This window comes from Pleurodeles waltl, chromosome 8, assembly GCF_031143425.1.
Source record: "Pleurodeles waltl isolate 20211129_DDA chromosome 8, aPleWal1.hap1.20221129, whole genome shotgun sequence".
Lineage (NCBI taxonomy): Eukaryota > Metazoa > Chordata > Amphibia > Caudata > Salamandridae > Pleurodeles > Pleurodeles waltl.
Window position 1 is genome coordinate 462,951,596 of NC_090447.1, and position 19,871 is coordinate 462,971,466.

General features: G+C 41.8%; 1 protein-coding gene across 11 annotated transcripts in view; it reads left to right on the plus strand.

Moving 5' to 3' along the window:
* Positions 1-19,871, plus strand: part of MAP4K4 (mitogen-activated protein kinase kinase kinase kinase 4) — a 513,631-nt gene that overhangs the window by 7,200 nt on the left and 486,560 nt on the right. The gene's annotated exons all lie outside the window — the stretch shown is intronic.

Consider the following 19,871-nt stretch of genomic DNA (forward strand, 5'->3'; position numbering starts at 1 on the left):
ACCATTACACTAGGTGGTGAGATTTCTACACATTTTTGTCTGTGCACTGCATAGTTTTATTAGTAAAACTGTATGTTTGTGCAAATGTAATGAACATTTCAATTGAAAATGTGTTGTTTGTAATGGCAGTGTGCTACCACACCATAAATTCTCCACTCTCTGCTACTCTACACCACTGACCTCTAATGACCTCTAATCTGCACCGGTTTACTGAACACCACTCCATGCCGCTAAACTCTGTTCCACTGCACTCTACCCTGCATCACTGGGCTCCACGCCACTCTGCCACTACTCTGCAACACTGTACTCTCTGCAGTTGAACTCTGCCACTCTACTCTGCACTACTCCACTCTACGCCACTGCCGTCTGCACCACTACACTCTTTGCTGATAAACTATACTCTGCACCACTCTACGCTACTGTTCTCTACACCACTCTTTGCCACTCCACTGTACGCCACTGCCCTCTGCATCACTCTTATCTACACCACCACATTCTAGAATGCTGCACTCAACGCCACTATACTCTGCGACACTCCAAGCCAATGCAATCTACACTAGCCCACTCTACTCTGTGCCACTCGAGAGTATGCCACTCTGCATGACTCCACACTATCCCACTCCAATACACGACTCTCTCTGCCATGCCACTCCATGACACTCAGCGCCACTCCCCATTACACCACTAACTTTTAGCCATGCTGAACAGCAGTCATGCTGGTGTGCAACATGGCTAAAACACATTAGCAGAGCCATTAACTCTTGCAAAGATGAGACCTATTGGCTTTGCCAGTGCTTGTTCTGTCTGCTTTACACTAACCCACTCCTGTCACTGAGGGGTGGCTACATACAAACAGGACAATGGTATCTGGGACGTGAAGGGATGCAGAGGCCCGTGTAATAGGGCACATGGTGTCTGGCTTACTTGGTGCATGGAATGTCTGCGGGACGTTGACATCAGGAGGTATTGAATTTGAGGGAAGGAGTGCAGTTTGTAGTGGTTTAACTATTTAGGCATTGCATTAGGAAACAATGCTTCCACTACTTGCTTTTGCTGCACTACTATTTTTATTTTGTTTACAGACTACATTTTGGGTGCATGTTTTTGGAGTTGTTTCAGTCATGTGCTTCTCTCCCTCTGCTCTCTGTATTGCTTGCTCTCTCTCATGTGTGCGTATCCCTGCCCCCTCCATGTTGCACTCGCCCTTGCACACTTCCCTGTTGATTTTTTTGTTTGTTTTTTTGTTCGTATGCTTCCGCCCTGCCTGATCCAAGTTGCTAATTTGTACCCCCGCCCCCCAGCTCCACTTTTGCTGTCTTTCTCAATATCTTTGTCCTCCTGGTTGCTCCTAAACCCCTCATCTGCACCCCCACGTTGCCTTATCCCCCCAGGTGTTGCTTCTGCGCCCTGTATTGCTCCCCTTCACCAGTGCTGAGAAAAACACTTCACATGTTTGTTCTTCTTAGTTACTGGTTCAACTACACATGAAAAAAGAAGTCTCCATTACTTTTGTAGGTGTGCTCACGTTTGTTACATGCGCTTGCAAAATAACTCTGCTGGTCCTGTGTGTGGTGTGTGTGTTTTTTTTGTTGTTGTTTTTTTTTTTTTTTATAATTCTTTACCTATCCTGTCATTGGGATTCTGTGCATCATGACTAAAAAAACATTGGCAAAGCCAGTGGGTCCCAATGGCAAAACCTGTGGACTTTGCTGGTGCTCGATTGTGAATATTTGAGGTCAAGTTAATTTTGAGCCCACAATCATCTGATGCCGGTTGATTGAACCTTCCATGTTCGTAGTGCCTGGTAAGAGTCAAGCCGCTAGTTTAGACCGATTCTTCAAGGGCTTACTAGCCTCTTCCCCACCCCCGTCTGCCCACTTCGTTCCTCCCACTCCAGCTATATCGTGCTGTACCTATAGCCGGAGGCAGCTTCTCATCAAGATTGTTTTTAGTGCCTTTGCACCTGTCGTCAGACACTGACAGTTTGTCCCGCGCTAACAGGCGCAGTTTATCTCCGGTGAAAGACGTGGTTGGTTTTTAAATTGCATTTTTTTTCTACACCACGTTACCAGGCAGGTGCCAGGGGGGCACACATGGGACGCATAGGCACCAGTTGTGTATTTTTATTTTGCCAGTCTTGCACAAGTTTAGATGCCTCGAAGGATCAAAAGCTCTAGGATAAATCCTTCATTTCTAGCTGACCTTTGGCCTTTCACCAGGCTAACCCATTTAGTAATGATTTTTTTTCGTTCGCCCTTGTGTTCAACAAATATGGTTTGCCTCATTAACCCTGTCTCTAGCCGGGAGAACAAGCAGTTTACTTGATTGCTCACCCACCAGGGATGGCATTGGTAATAAAGTAAATCCATCTTTGTCTTATGAGGAATGAGTTATAGGTATTTTTGTCTTACTTTGTACACAGAAACAGCCTTTAAAAGCACAATCCAATAAGCACCAGCCCCTATCTCACGTTTCCCTGCATTAGGTGCAGTGGAGTGACATTAAGTAGTAATATCCAACCGCCTCGTTTATTAGTGGTGGTGCACTCTGATTCTGTGATAGCGCTTTACTCTTGTTTATGCGTTTGTCTAAACTCGTTAGGTTGTTTTTATCCGCGCGTCTCTGACTGGACTGCGCAAACACCAGTATTTTACGCCCTTGTCCTTGCACGGGGATTTTAACCAAAAATATCAGTCTGCAAAAATTGTATATTTGTGTAAAACCTGAGATTGGAGTGGCTTCTAGGGTAGGTAAAACTGGGGAGTAGTTACACAAAATAACTTGTAGGTGTCTGTATGTGTAAATTTTGATTTTTGGACGGCCCCCTGTGGGGCGAGAGGTGCTCAGTGTGTGGACTCCTAGTGCGGGCTGACCAAAAGAAAGTTCAAATAAATAGGAAACGCCAAATACCTAAGATGACTACTGCTTGAAAATATTGAAGGGTTACTGAAAAAAAGCGACATTAGATTAATAATTTAACAGCTACAAAAGACCGATTTCATAAAGAGTTTAGAGAAGTCGTGAATGTCCCCCATTAGAAATACTCCTCTATTTTGACCACTTATGCGGGATTCACTTAACAATGCAAGAATACTTGCATGTGCAAAATTTGTAACCGTCACACAAACATCCAGTTGTACATGTATTTCTTTTGTCTGTCCCCAGCAAACAAGACCCCTCCACCACTTTCCATTGCAAATTGGGGCGGGTAGGATATTGCCTTGCAGTTCCCACCCTGGTAGACCACTCCCTGCCCTTGACAGCAGGGGAATTGCCTGAAAGGGGTATGTGAATACCCACAAACGTATAATTTTGGGGGCATGGTTTACGCCTTCAAAGAACTCCCACGTTTTTATTATGTGAAAAATCCACTTTTCTTGCAGATTTCCAGTGCCTCTTGTGCCTTGAAGACAACCCTGTAACTTTGCTGTACCACTACCATAGGCATCAGCTTGGAGCAACTTCTCTTAAAAGTTGACGTTTTCTTGGCCCCACTCAAGCTGTTCCCTAGTCAGTGCACCATCTTTTGTTGATCCTCTCCAGCTCGCCCATCTTCACATTGGCTAACCACATTTGTTTGCACAGGGACCAAAATTGTGTCTAGCAGTTGTTGGCCCTTTGCTGCATTTAACTTTATATTTGAGCAAATCGTTTATTGTTGTCCATGATGTTTATTCTGGTCATTGACGCTGTTGAAAAGCACTATACTTCACACACTATATGCACTTGCTGTAAAAAACAAAAAACAAAAAAAAAATGTGCATAATAGTCTGAAACTATTACACTGAATGTATAGTTTTTCTTTTCAAATCCGAGCTTGTATCATCTAAAATATACAACTTTCATTAACACTACTGAAGGAAAGACCGTTTTACCCAGTTTTAAGATTAGCTCATGTTAAATTATTTTAAAATTCTAGAACTACCACCTTCAGGCATCTACTTGCGTTTGTCTCAACAATGTTTGTGAAGTGCAAGGATTTGAGCTGGGTCGTCTTCATGCTGCTTAGACCATGAAGGCCTTCGTGAGCTGGGTCGATGTCTTGGTAGTTCAGAGAGTGCAGAGAATTTGTAATGTGGCTTTTTGTAGTTGTCACTGTTTGGGGATTTGTGTTTTTGTCCTGTCAAGCCACTGGTTGGTGTTGCGAGTACTTTTGGAAAAGGTGCTGTTTTATTTCTCAAGACAAGGTCTTTGGGATTGTGAGTTACAAAATTTGGAAATAGCAGTGATGAGTTTGGATATTTGGTTGGCCAAGTCTTGACTCTTCATGGTTAGACCCAATCAGTACCTGTCCCTCTGACTGATTCTGGAAACTGAGTGATCTGTGAGCAGCAATTGAAAGCAGGATGGTATAGTGATTGGTTATTTCTCCTCTATGGATGTTTTCTACGGCTCTGGGTTTAACGCTGACCAGCACTGAAGTTACGTGACATACCTTTGCATTGGATTGAGTGAATGGGGATACTGGGCCATTGGCTGTTGGGGAGATGGCCTCTGTGGTGCCAGCCTCATTTGGAGGCATTCATGCGTTGCAGAGGGTGCAATAACCCGTGACTGAATGACCGTGACAAGTTGTTGTCACGTAAGGATAGCTGTATGGTTATGTATATATGTATGGGAGACATTGGGTGGTGCTAAAAATGTATGTACTGTTACAAATAAGTGTACTTTACATACAGCACCCCTTCCTACCAACATGTGTTTTGGATACTTTGAGAAAGTAGATTCTGTACCACAACTTTTTGTTGTTAACAGCAGCTACCTTGCACCAATAGTATAGTCTCAACTTTTTGGTAAACCTAGGACTCGTTGGTTAAAAATAAGTGGTTCTGGTTACAGCACCCCGAATTGGAACTCTGTTTTTATTATTGCAAGCTTGCAGCACTTAGCAGGGGAGGGAAACCGCCTCTAAATGCAGGTTGCAGTCTTTGGAATCTATTTCTGGCCGGTTGTTCGTGGTTCATCGTCTTCTGGTTCGTGCACCAGGACTGCAGGGCCATGGGCATCGAAGAACTATGCAGAATATTTGTGCAAGGATAAACATGCCACACTTATCTCAAATATGCACATTCATCACCGTGAAGGTTGTTTGCCTGTTGGCGAGACCAGCGACACCAGTGTATTTCTTCTGTGGCTACGAAGGGTTTGAAGGGTCTTGTTCATTTAGTTTACCTCTGCTCTTTTTGTGGCAGAGTTAAAGTTGTTTACTCTTTAACATTGTCAGCTATTTTAGTGTCTGGGAATTATGAAGGTTGTTACTTGCACCACGTGATTTTTATCTTATTTTTATCTACGAGTAATGTTATACTCGCTTTTTAAATGTAATATCCAAGGTGACTCTCTGTGTGAAATGAAAGGGACACATCTAGGCTGAACCTGCTTTAAAAAAATATCCACATTTGTATTAAAAAAAAAAAAAAAAAGTAATTGTAAACAGTGGTGGACAAAAACTAGCAGAGCATTGTCATTGCAAACCCGCCAGTGTCAGGCAAAGACATGGTTCCTGCTGTCCAGAAGGTGATATCCACTGTATGATGGCTTTTAAGTTGACTCTTTCTTGATCAAAAAAATAAATAAAGTAAAACGTTAAATCTGATTTTACCATTGAATCTGCCCTCTCATCTAAGTGGGTCATACTTGGAAGAACAGGTTTCTACGTGACGTTTGCCAGATTGAAATGGGCCAAATCATCAGATTTTAGAATGAGACGCAAACCTACCCCATTCAAATTGGCCTTCTCAGTCTGGTTCCGGCCTTTGAGCTCCCAGTACCCAATGAAGACACATTATCTGCACCTATTGAGGCAAGAGCATGTGTTATTAGTAACTTGCATCTTGCATTGGAAGCTAATAATTTGTGTACCAAATTCAATCAAAATCAGCTTAATGACTGCTCTTATGTTACATCAGTGTGCTTGGCTGTATAACGTACATACATGCATAAAGGAACTAAGGGAGGTGAGGTCATGTACAGAATCATTCTCCTATTACTTCTCTGTCCTACATATACCTATCTGATTGTGAGTGAGGTCTGCAGTGTTACTTCGTCATGTTCTTTGACGTTTACAGTGTCATCTATGCTCTACAGAAAATAGCAAATAAATGAATAATGGCAATCTGCATGTAAGTATATTTTGATTGCAAGCACCATAACAAAGGGCTAATCACAATCACTGTTATAATGGTGCCGCTGTCGCTTCTATGCCAAAAAAGGTGGGATCCAGCCTTTCTGATGGGTTTTCTCATGGAAGGACAGGAGGGGCTCCAGCATGGTGGGTGGAACGGGTGGTGCTGTGCCTCTTGGGGCAGAGGAGATGGCATTACTTTGTATCCCTGTGGCTGCAGGCTGGAATGGCAGCACAGAGCAGCTTCCACAGGTCATGGTAGAGAGCTATCACCAAAGTCAATGGCTAGGAGTAGGTGTTGGCTGCAGGCTGGAAGTTTGAGGTAATTGGGTGATGTTAAACCCCCACTTGAAGAGATTGAGATCTGAGTAAAAATAACCTTAAAAATATTGATGGGGTTCAAAAGTTTTGGCTGCAGTGGTACCTTAAAAAAAATGAATGCTTTATTTTATGATACATGTGATTCATGGGCTCACTGATGTGAAAATAAAATGTTTCTGCATTATAAGAGGCTGGTACACCTAGAATTAAGAATATTGATGTGAAAACTCGACAGAGCATATTTCAGTAAAATTGCTGATGGTCAATCTAAATTGGTCTCCTCAAACGTGGTTATCCTGGCTATGGTGAACCCAAAATGCAGCCACGACAGGTGCCTTAAGTGAATACACATTTTAACTGCCCTTAAATTCCAGCAGTTGTAAAAAATACCAGAGGTCATTGGAACAACAGAGATCATATACTCAATCACCAACCATTCACACAACTATTCCCAGAAGGTAAAAAGAAAGAATCAATCCATACATCTCAACCTGCCATATATAATATGCAGTGATAGAAAAAGTATACATTTCAAACATGCAGTCCTTCTAACCAATGAAAATGGGTCCCAGTTCACAAAAGAAGACAAGGAAACATGCTTGGATATATTTTACGTTGAAAAGCTGTACAGATGTTTGGATTTGTAAGCATATGTTAGCATACCTCTGTTCACCATAAGCAAACTAAATTGACAGTCTGTATCCCATGACGGGACGACTATTCTCCTAGACATCCAGAGGAAAAAACGTAACAGCATCAAAATGTAGACTTAATCAGAACCACATCTGCCAGCGCAAAACAAAAATACATGTAAAATATGATCTGCATTTGTTTCCAAGGTGGATTGGAAGACTTTGTGGAGTATGTAGTGAAGGCCTATGTGTTGAAATGTTTTTGTGACTCCATTGTGCAGTTATGGCGGGCATCACCACCTGAACATCTGATGGTGTACAGAGGGGCATTGTGGAGAATGGTTTCTCATTCTCGCATTTTGGATTTAGGAAAGGATCCTTTCTCATAATGAATACTGCAGTTCTTTCTGGTCTCATAATGAAGGAACCTAGCAGGTTGAATGCATTTCATTCTATAGTCTTATGAATGTTCAAATAACTTTGAAGCTCTCGATCAAAGCTTTCTCTGGCTTGGCTGTTAAACTGAGGAGGCAACAATCTGTTGTTAACCATCGTTCGGCCTCCTTATACAGAAACTTACATTAGTGTTACTTGCGAACATGGGCCTAAGTAGTAGGATGAAAATATGACATTGATCACAACTAGTATGGAAGATGGGACCCCCTCCTGGCTTTCCTTTTATATTTCAGACCACCCTGTGTCTGGTTACATGTTGTTTCCTAAATTTCAGTCTTGTTGTCCCCCTTCATACATATGCAGACAATACTGCAGAGGTCAATTACGGCCTTGGGAGAATAATCAATAATAATTTACCCATAAAGTAAACTGTGCAGAAGTAAATTGTCCAGATCAGTATCTCCATCATTATCAGCTTTTGCAAGCTTCTCCTTTCCCACTAGCTGCCTTGTAGTCACATACAAAAGATGAAAGGATCAAGGGAATTTGCATTACTAGCCAAAGTGAAGGAGCCACTTTCTACTTGTCTTGCGTGGAACCCTAGATGGCAATGAGTGAGAAACAACTTAAACACCCGAGTTGGGGGAAACTAATGTTGTTCAGTCGAATGTGACTTAGTTTATTTTTTTCAAAGCATATAAGATGTTGAACAATCCCCATGGTTTCTGTTTGGGCTTGTTAGAAGGGAGCGTAATCTCAACAACCTGTTTGTAGTGTAGGGAAACGGCTGTTGAAAAGGTTTGGCATTGAAGACCAGCCACTAAAGTTCCTGCTGTTTTGGCACAAGTTAGTATAATAGGCATGATCTTGTAAATTAGATATTCTTGTATTATACAAGTGCACCACTCTCAGTAGCTAACTACTTTTCAGGGGCCTGTTTCATAAGTCAGGAATGGGCACATAGAAAATGTCTGGTGTTAATTCGGTGAGTTGCTTAAAAAATTATTGCAATTGTTTGATTGTTTTTAGGTTTATTGTCAAGAGACCTTTTTTGTGGACACAATAAATACAGACAGTGGACTTTAGGTCGGCCCATTGTTTATCATTGGTTGACTTTCTTGTCTGACTCATTTGCTTGCTTTTTATTTTCTTCCTCTTGTCCTGAGGACTATAGTTTTTTTTGCCATCATTTTAATTGGATGACTTGTATCCCTTCACAGCTCACTTCAGGGAACTTACATTTAGGTCTCACCCACCAAACTGCTTTTTCCTGTTATTAGGCCAAAACCTTTTTGTGGACCATACAGAAAACGTACAGTTGGCTTTAGAGCTTGCCCATTGCTTACCATTGGTTGGCTTTGTCAGTCTCATTTCCTTGTTTATTTGATCACTTGCCTTCCTCTTTTTGTGTTTTTCCCCCTCCCATGGCCAAGATAATCTTTATCATCCTTTTGATTGGATGACCTGCATTATTCCACTGCTCTCATTTAAGGAAATACCTTTTCCATTTATTTTTTTTAGCACTCCATGAGTGTGCATGCATTTTCTTTTATCTCTCTCCCTCGTGTGGGCTGAACCCCCTCCACACCCCCTGACCAAACCCACACTCTGAATGTGCTGTGTTGCTCCCTTATTCCTCCTCATCTCTTCCACCCCTTCCCCACAAAACATGCCGATTGCTTTCCCCACCAGCCTCCCTGGCTTTGTATAATAGTTTTTGTTCCGCCTACCTCCCTGAGACTCGAGCACCTCCATCCATTGCTTTGTCATCCTCACCCTCTCACTTTTGCTTGCACATCCCCATCCCTTCTCCATTTTGCCCCTTGCTTTCCTTTAACTTTTATTTATGTATTTATTTATCTTTTAGGCAGGCCCAGCAGCTGTCATTTACTTGCGGGTCACCCCGCCTCACAAAAGTGCTTTCACACAAGTCAAAGCTCTTCTTTTTTTTTTTTTTTTTTTTTTTTTTTTTTAGCCACTCCAAATTGTACCCACCATCTTGCATCAGTAAATTACAAAGTATGACACCCAACATTTCATGGGCACACTAATGCTTAGTGAGGTATTTGTATGTCTATGAAATGATGTGGTCATATCATGGAGCCGTTTTTCCTTTTATTTATTTTTTTACATTTATTTTTTATTTTATTTTTTATCATCAAGTGTAAGCGTTCAACGTCATGTATACTTTTGGTATTTTTTTTTATGGCTTACAGCAATTTCATTGGTTGGTTGCAGTGTCCTTTAAAAATTGTTGCTCGCTAGTGGTCAGTTTTGCCCATTTCTCCCTCCTTTTTTCTGTTTCAGAGCAGTGACCAACTACTGTATTATTCCACTTTGGTTTCTTTATCTGTTGCTGTGAAAGATTATTTTTGTCATATCTTTGGTGCTCCCCTTTCACTATGGGTGTTTTAGACAGGTAGCTGCCATAGTTTTATTGCAGCATTCCGTTCCTCCCATGTTGCAGACATTTATTTTGGCTTTATTCCAGTGCTGTCCTAGTTTACCTCTGGCTCCTAAAATAAGCTTATTTTTCAAAAGAAACACCTGGTCGTTCAGCTCATTGCTCAGGAAAGCCACAATGTGCCCTTTCTGGTATAATGTAGCTAAACCTAGAAGCAATGATGTGAAGCTTGCTTAGACTTGCGATGCATTGCATCTCAGTCTCTCTCTCCAGGGCACGCTCCCTGCCAGTCTCCTTTATTGGGGCCATAAATCTTCTCCGGCTGCTCTGCTCCTTGAAATGGGAGGCAAGACTTTTCATTCTATTAAAATAAAATACTTTTCCAGCCTTAATTTCCAATCTCTGTTCAGATTTCTGATGTCAGTAGCTGCCAGTGACAAGCAAAACATGGCAGGAAAAGACGAAATTATGAGACCGGGTTGACCAATTTATGTGGCAAGAAAAGTCCAGTTCTGCATTTACAATGCCAATAGCTCTAACTCAAGTAAATGCAAGACCTATTCCGTTGCAAATGCTTGTTTTAATATATTTTGAACAATGCTGACCATCAGCAAACAACATAGGACTAGCCAATGGATCAGAAAGTTGCAACATAATGCCTGAGCCACTGCTTGTTTCTTTTAGGGTAAACACTTAATAAGTGTGCATATGTTCCTGCTCTCTCCACCTTCCTCTGTTAACTGCTTCCCTTGTCACCCCCTCATTTACTCTGTGTTGCATTCCCACTCTCCCTCCTCTGTTGCTTTCCACATCTCCAATACTGTGTTTCATTTTTTTAACTTCTTTGGAGAGTCCGGTAGCCACAATTTTTCTGACAGGTCGCTTCTTTTCATAAAATGCCCACAAAAGTGCATTTCCATATATTTCTTTTCCAGGATGGGTATCAGCCCCCTTGCTGTGAAATTAAAACAATGGTGGCCTCATCATTACATATGCACGTGCATACCTGGTGATGCATACTTCAGCATGCTGGGTCGCCATGATGCATACATTATGGCATATGCAATACAGACCTAGGAGTAGCATGGTATGTTATCAAGCAAGTTGTTAAGGAGTCTATGTAAACAGACACGTTCATTGTATTTGTAAAACTGCACTTCTCCCGTCAGCTCAAGTAAGCACCACACACGTTTGTACATGCCTGTGAGCCTAGTGTTAAAAGGGCTGGGTCGGTGCAGGAACGTGGCTGTTTACCAGTGTTATAACCTCGTCTCGTTTCACAGCTTCCCTCTATTTAACAAGTGACGTGCTTTCTTCGAGCGTGGGGGAGGTCTGTGTTTAGTTTCCTATGTTAATGAGGTTTCCGCGGACCCCTGGAGCTGGCTTGGTGGTATGGCAGTTTTGAAGAGAAATAGTGTTCTTTGTTATCATGTGACGGTGAGGGCGCTGCCTCTTGAAACGAGGAGGGCTTCGCGTACAGTAGCCCTTAGTCCCTGAGACAGTGACACTTTTATCAGGACCACTGAGTGAAGCTGGCGTTTGCAGCTTTATTCACTCGCGAGAAAAAAAGGGCACATTCATTTGACAGGATGCGGCTCGGTTTATGGTAGACCGAAGGGGCCCAGCCTTCTGAATCGCCTCTAAAAATGTAAACTTGACCGGGTTTCTCTTGGCTGAATGTTTGGATTTTTAGGCCACGGCCCTCGCTCTCCTATAAGCGTTTCAAATGAATCCGCTTTTAAAAAAGAAACCGGGCAGTGTTGTGTTTTTTTTTTTTTTTTTTTTTTTCCTTCTTTTAATTAATGCGGTGATCTCATACCTCTGCAGTTTCGAGGGAGTGGAATAAATGCGAATGATCGCGTTTCCTGTCTTCTACCAAGTACGATTAGTATGTTGTCCACGGCTACGTTTTCCTCTACCATAAGCTGGGTAGTAGGTACTACTCCGTTTATGGTAGAGGAAAACATATATCAATGGACAGCATACTAATCGTACCTGCTACAAGGCAGTAAAACGCGATCATTGTTATGCTATGCAGATTTATGTAGCGCACTGATGACCTGTGAGGGTATCCATGCGCTTCACAGGTGGGAGGCGGTCTCCTTGGAGATTATTTGAACAGCCAGGACTTCAGCTTCTTGTGGGACGCATGAGGAGGCTCTGATGTGCTGTGGGAGGTCGTTCCATGGTTTGAGGGATAAATGTATGAGAAGGTGCAACCACTTGCTCTGCTTTTGTGTATGCTAGGTGTGTGTGTGTGGTGGTGGGGGGAGGAGGGTGTAAGCATATGCGGCTGTTGAGGTAGGCGGGGCCTACGCGTTGAAGTGCTTTTATTTATTTTTTACTGCTTAAAAATCCAGGAATGCTTCAAGACTCTATACAAAAACAAATTATTTATTATTGTATGAGCAGTGGCTTAGCAAGTGTGCTAATGGCACACATGCAAAGAGGGAGAATGGCCCTCCGTTTACTTGATTGGCAGTAGAAATGCCTGGAATTTGAGTGCAAATTTGATTTTTTTATATATATATATATATATATATATATATATATATATATTTTTTTTTTTAAATCAGATCAGGACTTGGCTGTGTGGATGTTTGAGAGGAAAAATGCTGTTTACTTATATTAGCATTGAACTTGAAGGCAAAGCTAAACCAAATGTAAACCTACATGTTCCTCCGATATTGTCTGAAGGTGTGCTTGCATGCCTTTCACTCAAATTTCCCTCATAGTTGTATTCTCGTTCAAATTAGTTTAGCGATTTAGTAACCTTGTGTTTGTCAATTTAGCAACCTATTGGTTGCAAGAATATTATTAGACCAACCCAGGAAGCAGTGATTTCAAGATATGCATTTTAATAATGTAGATTAACACTATCTTCCTGGCACAGTATTTTTTGGTATTGAGGTAGAGGAATTTGTCTTTTCAGCATTTTACTTTTCTTTCCTAACCCTGCACCTCTGCATCTGAAGCCTTGACGTTCAACGTTTCCCAGTTTGCCCCTCCTTCTCTGGCCATTGCCCCATGTATTGCTGCTTGAACTTTTTAGGGAATCAGTGAATAGGAAGCATTTGTTTCTGTTAAAATGCCTTTCAAAGTTGCACATGGATACAAGTAACAGGACAGATAAGATAAGATAATCTTTATTGCTTGATTAATAAAAACCATTGCAATATGATATAAAATCAAACGTTCATTCAGGATGAATAAAATAAAACCATAGGGGGGAGTAACCGTGACAAGGACTTCTTCAGATTCTAACCATACAAAACTGTCCCTTACAATGCTTGGCTTTTTTTTAAAAATTAGTTTACGATGGCTGACTTTCCAAAACTAATTTTGTGAAAAGACATGAAATAACTAAAACGTTTACTGGATCAAACCTGATGAGCATTGGGGTCTAGATGATCTTAAGATGTGGAAAGAAAGAGTCACAGCTCTATATATATCGTAGCTGATGTCCCAGGTTGACCTTGGTCAGTTTCTTCTGAAATAGTTTTAAAAGCTTTATCCCCCTGCTGCAAAATGGGATTGAGTCACCCTTAAGCCAGGCAGTGACTGCTGGTCTGCATGAGCGAAAGTGGTTTGTTAAAAAGGCAGGTTTTAGCAGCTTCCTTCTTTGGGGGCCTAGAGCTGGGTAGATGCAAAAGGCGTGCAGCAGTGGTTCCTGATGGTAACCACAAAGGCATCAGTTCTGGTCGTAGTACTGCTCTTTCCAGGATGGGCGAGCAAAGTTGGTGTCGAAAAGACCCATATGATACAGCAAAAATTGCTTTATTCGGATGGAAAAGTGTTCAGTTAGATAGTGTTGAGGAGATGGGAGCGAGTAGGACCCCGGGGCTGTCCAGGTGTGGCATCTTTTGGCTAAGGAAGCTTTGTCGGTCATGAGAGAAAGTGAGCCAACTGAGATTTTTTTAATCTCTTAAATTCAGATTTCCCTATGCCTCTTTTCCAAACGTCTTCCAAGTAGAGGCTGTTAATTACTTGATTTAAATAGCTTCCCCAGTAGCCTTTTTTGTTAGTTTTGTTGAGCCTGGACTTCTTGCCAGCAAGAGTAGAGTATGGAGGTGTTCTCTGCCAGCCGTAGCCTCCATGATGCTTTGAGGAACGTTCCCTGACGCTGAAACATCTGATTTGTTAGGCCCATCTACAGCCTTACCTGAGCGGGAGAGACATTTTTTGGTATATTGAACACGGCCTTGTATGTTCTAACTTGGCTACTGTTTAGTGATGAGATCTCCTATCCCTGTAACACTTCGGTCCCGTAAGGAATGGCTTTGAGCAACTGAGCTGACATCATTTTTAAAAGGTGCGACCAATTTGGGTAGTTAAGCTTTCTCTTGAGCAGCTTGAAACTATAAGTTAATAAGTTGGCCTTTGCCTCGATTGACAGCAGATGGTGTTTCTAATTCAGGCGTGGTTCAAGATGGACTCCCAAATATTTGTAAAATTGTACCACCTCCACCTTTTTGTCTCCTAGGAACCAATGGAAGGATTTGTAATTCGTCCTGAGGAGCCTCATCAATTTTGTTTTGGCCAGGTTTATTTTTAGACCTTGCTAGTACATGAAGGTTTTGAGTGCCGACAGGCTCTGTTGAAGGCCTCGTGGAGTGTGACTCAAAATTAAAATGTCATCAGCATATTGTAGGCATTCGATGATTTTTTTTTTTGTTTTGTTTTTTCTTTCTGGGCCAAGGGCTGGGTGATGACCGTTTACTTGTGCCATTATACCTGTGAGGTCTACCAGATATAAATTAAAAAGAAGTGGGGGCAGGACGCAACCTTGCTTTAGGCCTGACTTTGTGGGAATTTTTTTTGTAAGTATTGTGCGGTCTCCGATTTCAACCTGAACCCAGGTGTCAGTGTATATGTCTATAATGGCCCTTAACAAGTTGGGAGGAATACCCTATTAAGCCATCTTGTACAAAAGTTTTTCCTCGGGACCTGGTCAAAGGCCGATTTAAGATCGTAAAGCATGCACAAAGGCTCAGTTTCCTGTGGCTGGCCCTTTCCGCGATGAGCGCAATATGTGTTTTTCTGTAGGCGCAGAGCTTTATTAAACCTGGATTGACTGTCTTGAACCCTTTTTGAATCAAAGGTCGGGCACTGAGAAGGAGCTTTGCGAACAGTTGGAAAGTTTGAGAGAAGCCCGCCACTGAGCTCGGCCCAGGCGTCAATCTAATTTCCTTTGGAAATGGGGTCCTTTTTGTGCTTGTCTGCTATTTTTTTTCTCTTCTCTAGAGACCGAACAGGGCAGATTTCTGACCTTTTGAGTATCTCCAGGTGCCAGTGTGGGTAGAAGACTTTCATAGCTCTCCCACACTTGTAGAGGTTCCTTGACTCTATCTTGGCGCTGGTAGTGAACACATGGTGTCATCACTGTAGCCATAAAGACCTCACACTGGTGCATTTTATTTTTTTATTTTTATTGTAACCTTAGCGGCAGAGATACGGAATGACCTCAATCGACGTATCGCACTGTGGTGCTTCAGGAGGTGACTAAACTGCTGGTAGGTAGAGTATCCGCCTGAAAAGTAAGTAACTTTTTAATTCTGCTAATGAAAGTCTTTATAGAAATGTGAACCCCTCCGACAGGTGTCCTGAATGAGTGACTCACACACTGTTGACATGTGTACCAGTTCTCCCATTGTTTTCTGACAGATGTAGTTCTCACGAATCTCACTACGCATAGTTTAGAAGATTCAGCTGTCAAATACAAGTGTCGCTCATATTGGAAATTGCCAGTCGCACCTTATGTGCTATGTGGCGAACATTAGAAGCGAAAGTTACTTAGGAATGCATGTCAAATAGCTGCACAGCAGGTGCTGGCCAGCGTCTGACACATGTGTTTAGTAAAATGCGATCTTTAATGGCAATTCACAAAATACTTTCAGAAACCCGTGCTTAGTCTCATTGCTCAATGTATTTGCACCCTGTGGGACACCTAGATCTACCACAAGGGGAAAAGTCAAGATAAACTCCCAGAAAGCGTTCACAGTCTTATTTATGCTTCTTTTCTTCACATTTCCGAGGTAGATTTTGCTCCAAATGTAATAATTGTGTCCTGCGTGTTTGGGAGTTTTGTATTTTTTTAATATCTGATCAACTCTCTGCATCTGCATACCAAAAGAAAGTCCACTGCAAATCTTTGGTTTGTTAGTGAAGCCCCACATTATATACATATCTCCCACTCACCAGTTCTCCCCCATCCCTCACAACATAAGTTCCTTTCCCCTTTTCCCCATCCATAGAATCCTAGAAATATTTAAATACACAAAAATATAGCCAATTACCTATTCAAGCAAACCTGCCACACATAATGCACTGTTTAGAGTCCTTAATGAGGCAAGGCAATCCGACTTTTCCCTTCTCTTTGATTGTAATAAACCTGCAAATGTACATCTGCCATGCACGTACACCCTTCTCTGCCCAGTATTCTTGTCTGTGTGTTTGAAAAGCAATATAAATATTTTACTAAAAAAAATACAATGGCAAATTTAAATGGCGTTTGACCCACTTTCTATATTATTGTAAATTTTACTAGCTTTTAAAGTTTGACCAATATTTCTAATCTTCGCTTGCTTCGGGTGTGCTGGGATATTCATATTTCAGTATATACAACAATCATTACTTGCTTTGTTCGTACTCGTGCTTTTTTTCCTATCCTGAGGCAAGAGCGCTATTTATTACAAACACAAGAGACTTGGCATTTTTTTTGGTTAAGCCCCAACTCGCTCATATAGGTTTTCACCATGGGTCAACATAGCATCTCTAAATTTTCAATCTTCATACCTTTTTCTGGCCCGCGTTCATAGTTGCTCCTCTGTCATTCATAAACCATGCAGTTGACCATTGGTAATGCATTTCAGTTCTTTCACTAGTGACACTTTTTTGGTTCAAAGTGTTTTCCCCATACCTTAGGTGTCATCAGCGCAAGTTAGTTGAATTAATTTTCTGTATAACACGAACCACCAGTATCTGCCCCGCCCACCGAACACACACATTGCATTTCTGCCTAAAGTGTACATACTGGGGGTCTGTGTTCTGCTATTAAAGCTCCTGGTTGTCGTGGTCTCATTATTTTATTGCCTCATGCTACCTTGATTTTCATAAGTCATGGCAAATTTCAGTTAAATTTCAGTTTTGCACCTCTGTCACGAAAGTGGTATAACATTACATACACCAGTTGGAATATCCACTTGCTCTCAGTTTTAAGGGTGAGAAGATAATTTACCAGTCTAAGAACTGCTTTGCCGTCAATCCATTTAATTTTGTTGCATTTAGTGTCCACTGTACTTGGTGTGATCATTGTCAAATTTTTTGATGGTTCATAGCAAAACCTTAATGATTTGGTAGAATATTAAGAATCAGGAAACCCCTTTGTTTATCTGAACTTTATTTTTACTTTCAAGCATCTTGCTGCTGGTTGGGCAAGCAGATACATATGGGGGTGGGGAGGATATGTGCCATGATCTTCCATGTATTACTACTTTTAATTTACCTCCTTAAAGTGCAGTTGTTGGAGCGGAAAGGATTTATTTTCCCTTCTGGCTCCTTTAGTCGTTGCTCTTGTGTCCCAAAGAGCTATTGTATGTCGCAAAACTTGAGTTGTAGAAGAAATGAGTGGGTAGGATTCCATAATCAACGATGATCCTTCATTAGATTTGAGAGAGATCAACAATATGCAGTGCATGTGTGGTGGGAACAGACAGGCATTACTCTGGCACAACTGTCTGCAAAACAGCATTGCAATAGGACTGTCCTGATCTCACTAATCGAGGAGGGAAAGATTCTCATGGCACTGTGGTTAGACCTTAAAGTAGCCTGTTAAACACCACGGACTAAAATAAATTCCGGTCAAGGTTTTGAACCAGATGTATTGGTGTTGTGGCCTCGTGAAATTCCGAGTTAGGCTGATGGGTATTTCTCAACGCTGATTTCGGGCCTTCAGTAATGAAGTCTGACTTTCACTTACGTTTGAAAAACCAGAGTCATTAGAACTAGCGACAGTAAGCACCAGTGTCTCTCTTTCTTGTGTGAGAGACTAAAAGTTTGTAGTTTACTGGTAAAACTACTGCAGCGCAGTCTTGGCTCTGTCCTTAGTCAGGTAATGCTGCTGCTTGATGTCCTTGATGGGGTCCGATAGAAACACTGACTTCTAAACAAAACTCCTCTCTCAGTAACAGGAGGCCACTTTAGGTTTCTTCACTTGCTGCCTAACATACGCCTTGATTGGGTCAAACTTATAATTGAGATGTGTACCTGACTGGTTAGCCCACCGTTTCCTCAAAGTCTAGCCGTCTGCAATAATCGCTTGCCCTGTTTGAGATGCCCTTTTTGAAAAGCAGCTTTCTGTGACTTATTCTCTGACACATGAGCATTTGTTAGCCCCCTTGGCTCTTAAATTTTGTTGACCTGTTTAATGAAAAGTCAGTTGCTTTTCTCTTTTGTGAAAATGTCTTTCTTTTGTAAGGAGGTAATGTTTTGAAGCATGGGTTGCATTTATGATTTGTGAGGTATAGTAGCCTCACACATTGTATCTTATTCCACCTGCCATTGATTAAGAGGACAAAAGATTTTTCCCAGAGTATGTAAATGGGTGGACCATATGAGTTGTCGGGCAGTGGGGCAAAATGGCTTCCAAGTAGCATTTGTGGGGTTTGTCTTTTGTGAAGTTTTTGCTTTCTGATGATTCATGGAGTGTGGGACAAGTTAAGCCAACTTATGGCAGAACCCACAAGTGTTGACCATTCAATACTTTATTATCTCTACCCCCCCCCCCCCCAGCCTTTCCCCCACCCGCCTCTTGGATTGGTAATTCGGTTGATCCAGACAGGTCTCTCAGTTCATTTAGCCTCCGTATGCCAAGTGGTGGAATACTATAATTGATAACACGAGCCTCCCCTCCGGAGAGCTGACGCTGTAGTGGCTAAGTGGGTTCAAACAACAATAATGTATCTGCAGAGAAAGAGCCTTAATTGCATTTCCTTGGCCCTTTCCATGAAATTGATAGTGCTGTATATCATTAGCTACTGTACAGCGTGCTGCTGACGTGCTTAGAACTGGAATGTATCGAGCTTTGTGGCCCAGACCTCTTTACTAATAAACGTGTGACCTTCCTTTACTCCGCTGCTGCCAGTGGCGCGAGGGCGCTGCAGGATTGCATAGCTGTGTTCTAGCCATTCTGCGGCTGTGGGTGTGGCTTTCAAGATGGGACAATGTGCATACTAGGCAGTGAAGGAGGAAGAGAGCTGGTGTCATTCTCTCCTGTCGCCACGCCTATGTTGTGGACCTTCAGCACAGCAAACTCAGCTAGTACCTTCCGTTCTTAGGTCGGCTCCAGGGAAAGCTTTAGCTGTCTCAGCTGCGTCACCTATTCCTAAAAAATTATAATATAAATACATATTCATATACATACACAGGCTTTCTGGAAGCCCTCTTAATCTGCACATGGCATTCATTTTACTGCGCCCACTATGGTATACACTTTAGGGGAGTGGGCCGGCCCACTTTATCTCGCACTGTGAGTGACTGTAATTTATTTGATCAAATGTGTAAGAGACGCCCCGACAGGAGTGCACTTCATTTCCAGGGGCTGGTGTCTGCTGAGTCCCTCCTCAATATTGATATATTCTTATATGTTACATAGACTTGCACAACTATACAAAAAATTGCAGTGGAAGTTCCATTTCTTTATAATGGCTTGCATAAAGCAGTACTTTAATCATGCGTCTGTTTGTCATTTCTGAGCGTTTACTTATGTTGAATTTAAGATCAGTTGCTTAATTATTTTTTTTATGCATTTTTCTGTACAGTGAAAGTCCTTTAACTTGTATGTTTCAGGATAGTGTATTCCAAATGTGTAGATCTGTTACACAGTATATTCTCTGTTGTGCAAGCCCTTATTAAGCAGTGATACTCTGTGTTTATTTGAGCCAGTGGCATCATGAGTTAATGTAGCGCTTGAACCTATCGTGCCAAAAAGGCAATT